At 34.6% G+C, this 5,638-nt stretch overlaps 1 non-coding gene across 1 annotated transcript; it reads right to left on the bottom strand.

Moving 5' to 3' along the window:
* Positions 1-5,052: 5,052 nt before the first annotated feature.
* On the bottom strand, positions 5,053-5,159 carry LOC145606453 (small nucleolar RNA R71). The gene has a single exon (XR_014105322.1). It is a non-coding gene; the product is annotated as a small nucleolar RNA R71 (small nucleolar RNA).
* Positions 5,160-5,638: the final 479 nt, after the last annotated feature.

The following is a 5,638-nucleotide window of genomic DNA, read 5'->3' on the forward strand; positions in this document are numbered from 1 at the left end:
GGTATGGGATATTTAACCCACAAGGGTTCTAGTAAGTAATTGGGCTTAGTAAAATGAAATCAATGAAATGGGTAGGTCTAACAAGAGTATGTAGGAAGAGTATACATACGATTATTTAAATGAGCTAATATAATTAATAAACATTGACACAAAATATATTTTATAATTAAAAATAATTTATAAAATACATTAAAAATACGGGGTATTACAATTTGCCTCCTGCCTTATGGGATGTCAAACGTCTTAAAAATATTCTAAGTCACCCAAAGGTCATATGACCACCATAGTGGGGCTAAAAGAAATAAAAGTCATCATATGTCTAGTTCAGGCGGCAATCATTATTATGATTGATTAACTTAAAAAACATCATACCCTTTAAGGTATCAAATTTTCCAAGTTAATCAAATCTTTCTTTTATTGAACTAGACATATGCCGCCCATAGAGCTTTTGAACAAGCGGAAAATAAAGCCTTAAGTTCGAAAGGAGTAACTCCTCTTAAAAGAGAAACTACCCCTTTAGAGAGGCTAATGTTTGGGGTAAAAATACCCCCTATATGCGGACCAATGCCACCGCGACACCTGTCCGCAAGCTCAACACTCAATGAGCCAATTAGAGCATGACACGTGTCACTCAATGATAGAAGGGTGAAAATGGGCTATAAGCCCACAACCTAGAAACCGTAAAATGATGGGAAGCCAATCTACTTAGGTTAAATAACCTAAGAGGCACATATCCCAATGCTCTATAAATACTGATCTTTACATCAGTTTCAGGGGATCCAATTCTCACTCCAAGGGCAATGCCCCCCACAAGTACTCTCCCTTCTCCGTACTTTCTCTCTCTAAAGTACATTATTTCGATCACTGACTTGATCGTCGGAGGCGGACCTCCGGCCCCCCGGGGTCCGTTGTTTTGCAGGTGACTGGGCTGTTCGAGTGTTGCATTGCAGATCTGTCTCCCGAGGGACGTACACACCCTCCATTCAGGTACGTACAAAAACGCCCAAAACACATTCAACAAAGCTAATTGAGTCAAATGAAAGTCAACCACATTCAAACAAAGCTTTTTGAATGAAATGAAAGTGAAATGCAATTAACAAAGCTAATTGAGTCAAATGAAAGTCAAACACATTCATTCAAAGCTAATTGAGTCAAATGCATTCTACAAAGCTAATTAAGTCAAATTAAAGTCAAACACATTCAAAAAAAGCTTTTTGAATCAAATGAAAGTCAAATGCATTCAAGAAAGCTAATTAAGTCAAATGAATGTCAAACACATTCAAACAATGCTTTTTGAATCAAATGAAAGTTAAATGCATTCAACAAAGATAATTGTATTAAATGAAAGTCAAACACATTCATACAAAGCTTTTTGAATCAAATGAATGTCAAATACATTCAAACAAAGCTTTTTGAACCAAGTAAAAGTCAAATGCATTTCAAAAAGATAATTAAGTCAAATGAAAGTCAAATGCATTAAATAAAGATAATCGAGTCAAATGAAAGTTAAACAAATTCATACAAAGCTTTTTGAATCAAATGAAAGTCAAACACATTCAAACAAAGCTTTTTGAACCAAATGAAAGTCAAATGCATTCAACAAAGATAGTTGAGTCAAATGAAAGTCAAACTCATTCAAACAAATCTTTTTGAACAAAATAAAATCAAATGCATTCAACAAAGCTTTTAGACTCAAATAAAAGACAAACACATTCAAACAAAGATTTTTAAATCGAATGAATGTCAAATGCATTCAACAATGCTAATAGAGTCAAATGAAACTCAAACACATTCATACAAAGCTTTTTGAATCAAACGAAAGTAAAATGCATTCTACAAAACTAATTGAGTCAAATGAAAGTCAAACACATTCAAACAAAGCTTTTTGAATTAAATGAAAGTGAAATGCAATTAACAAGGCAAATTGAGTCAAATGAATGTCAAACACATTCAAACAAATCTTTTTGAACAAAATAAAATCAAATGCATTCAACAAAGCTTTTAGACTCAAATAAAAGACAAACACATTCAAACAAAGATTTTTAAATCGAATGAATGTCAAATGCATTCAACAATGCTAATAGAGTCAAATGAAACTCAAACACATTCATACAAAGCTTTTTGAATCAAACGAAAGTAAAATGCATTCTACAAAACTAATTGAGTCAAATGAAAGTCAAACACATTCAAACAAAGCTTTTTGAATTAAATGAAAGTGAAATGCAATTAACAAGGCAAATTGAGTCAAATGAAAGTCAAACACATTCAAATAGAGCTAATTGAGTCATATGAAAGTCAAATGCATTCTACAAAGCTAATTGAGTCAAATGAAAGTCAAACATATTCAAATAAAGCTTTTTGAATCAAATGAAAGTTAAATGCATTCAACAAAGCTAATTGAGTCAAATTAAAGTCAAACACATTCAAACAAAGCTTTTTAAATAAAATGAAAATCAAATGCATTCATCAAAGCTAATTGAATCAAATGAAAGTCAAACATTCAAACAAAGATTTTTAAATCAAATGAAAGTTAAATGCATTAAACAAAGTTAATTGAGTCAAATGAAAGTCAAACACATTCAAATAATGCTTTTTTAATCAAATGAAAGTCAAATGCATTCAACAAAGTTAATTGAGTCAAATGAAAGACAAACTCAATCAACAAAGCTTTTTGAACCAAATGAAAGTCAAACACATTCAAACAAAGCTTTTAAAATAGAGTGGAAGTCAAATGCATTCCAAGAATCTAATTGAGTAAAATGAAAGACAAACACATTCATACAAAGCTTTTTGAATCAAATGAAAGTCGAATGCATTCAACAAAGATAATTGAGTTAAATAAAAGTCAAACACATTCAAACAAAGCTTTTTGAATCAAATAAAACTCAAATGCATTTAACAAAGCTAATTGATTTAATTGAAAGTCAGTCACATTCAAACAAAGGTTTTTGCATCAAATTAAAGTAAAATGCATTCAACAAAGCTTATTGATGTGTTCATTTTTATATATATATTTATCCCCGTCCCTTGGTCGTAATTAGTGGTGTTTTTGGTTCCTACGAGCCACTTTTATTACTAATTGTGTTTTCCAGTGCATTGGTAGTTTTACTTGAGTTTTGTAGGAATTTGCGTACTTGGAGCATTTCCCCGGGTTTTCGAGGAGCATCTACAAGTATTGAAAGACCGCGACCACGTTCGATAGCCCAAGACCGATCAGAGGTATCAATCGGTGACTAAGGGCTCAGTTCGGAGGCCCAAAGGATGAGATTCGAGGCCCAAAAGCCTGGCCCAAACCACAATAGGGGCGCCCAAAGGCGCGCCCGGCTGGGCGGGGCGGATCAGCGTTTGAAGTAGCCCGCACCCAGAGCCGCGCCCGGCCGGGCGCGAGAAAGCTCTTGAGGAAGAAAAGGCGGGCCCGGTCGGGCGAGTCGCTCGCCCGACCTGGCGCGTGTAGTTTTTAGGAGGATTGTTTTCCGATTTAGTTTTGTTTAGCGAATAAGCTTGTTTAGTATTAATGTGATATTATTAGGCAAGATTACTACTACTTTTTCATCTCTCTTACTCTAGATTTTTAATTCTCTCCCTCACTACTTAGACTTTCTCTCTCTAAACTTATTCTCTCTTGTTCCTTAACTCTATTGTAATTCCGCCGTCTTGGTACGATTTCTCTCTTAATTAATCTCAGTATTTTATTCATTCAATTCCTTCATGTCTTGTTTGATTATTATGTTTTGTTTAGTTTTAATTATGTCTGAGTAGTTTAATTCTAGGGTTTAGGGGGATCCATAATTAATATGAAGGGATAATGTATTATTGTTGATTATTGATATTGCATGGTAATTTCTTGTTGAATTGTTTTAATTCTTTGCAATTGGGTTATGAATCGAGCATATGTAATTTGATTGTGAATGTTTAGCAATATTGAATTATGAATCGAGCAGATGTTAATTTGATATTAAAGGCTATTTTCAATAGGAACTTAGATTTAGTAAATTGCGAAAGCCTGTTAGATCTATGTTGGTTAATAAATTGCGAGAGCCTGTTAATCATGTTATTTGTGCAATGTTGATTATTTGATTGTTATGTTTTATCCCGGAATATTAATTATTGGTGAACCTATGACCCTAGACCTTCTTATTATTGATTTTCTCCCAAAACTTAATTTCCGTAGTATAGTTTTACATTAATAACAACAATTTAGTTACTTTAATAATTTAGATTAATTAATTAATTAGGAGTAGAAAGACCAGTTTCCTTGTGGATTCGACCCTACTTCCCTATCTACTATAGTTAGAGGATCTAGGTAATACTTTTGATTAGGTGATACAACTTTAGCCTGTCAAAATTTGGCGTCGTTGCCGGGGAAACAGTTTTATTCTTATTTCTAATTGTTTTTGTAGTCTAGATTATTTTTCTTTTGCCTCAAAGGACATTGGTTCTTTGAGGTAGTTCTAATATCTGTCTTTTTAGTTCTTTGTTTATGCCCAGGTGTTCCAGATCAGGTTACATTCCATTCGATCCTGAGATCGAACGCTCGTTTCATAGACAGAAGAATTTTTATAGGCAGATCCTGGCAGGTTCTGGGAGTAACAATATTCCTGGAAATATAATACCTACTTCTAGTGATTCGGAGCATTCTTCTGATTCAGAACTAGAGATGGGTACACCACCACCTCCTCCACCTCGCAAGCTTAGCGATTATTTGCAGCCATCTCTGACGGATTTTCCACATCTTTCTCCTACACCTGATCTCGAGGGAGTCCAGTTCAAGATCAAGCCCCAGTTCATAACGATGATAGAAAAAAGCAGTTCAGTGGAGCTAAGGGTGAAGATCCTAATCTTCACATTGCAGATTTCTGTCTATATTGCAACACTATTAGGCAGAATGGGGTAACGCAGGATCAAATCAGGGAGATTCTTTTTCCCTTTTCTTTATGTGGAAAAGCTAAATTGTGGTTTAATGGTTTGAATAGAGCTGCACTTGGTATTACTAACTGGAAGACACTTGCTTTGAATTTTTATAATAAATATTACCCTGCAGAGAAAACAGCTTTATTGAGAAGTGCCATCCAGAATTTTTCCCAGGAGACAGATGAAGCATTATATGAAGCTTGGGAAAGATTCAAGGATGTGCAGAGGGAGTGTCCCCACCACAACTTGGCAAAGTGGCAGCTAATTCAAGCTTTTTACAATGGATTAGGAAATGCATCTAGGACAATTTTAGACTCCGCAGCTAGCGGTAGATTTATGAATTTAAATGTTGACGATGCAGGTCAGGTTATTGAAGATATGGCGATCCATAATTCCCAATATGGGAATACTAGAGGTTATGCAAATAAGGGTAAGCATCATGTTGATTCAGTAACCCTTATGCAAGCTCAGCTTACTTCTACTTGCCAGAAATTAGATAGCCTTACTACTAATAATTCTAATTCTGTTGCTAATGTTTCTGCTGTCTCTAATAATGCTAATGATGCTTTCTGTGAAAATTGTGGAAGTGTAGGTCATTATGAACAAGATTGCAGGAGTTCAATGGAGCAAGTTCATGCTTTCCAAACTTATAAGCAAAATAACCCATACTCCAATTCCTACAATCCTGGCTACCGGAACCATCCCTACTTATCTTACCGTAGCACTA

The sequence above is a fragment of the Chenopodium album genome, chromosome 22 (genome assembly GCF_948465745.1).
Source record: "Chenopodium album chromosome 22, dcCheAlbu1.1, whole genome shotgun sequence".
Classification (NCBI taxonomy): domain Eukaryota; kingdom Viridiplantae; phylum Streptophyta; class Magnoliopsida; order Caryophyllales; family Amaranthaceae; genus Chenopodium; species Chenopodium album.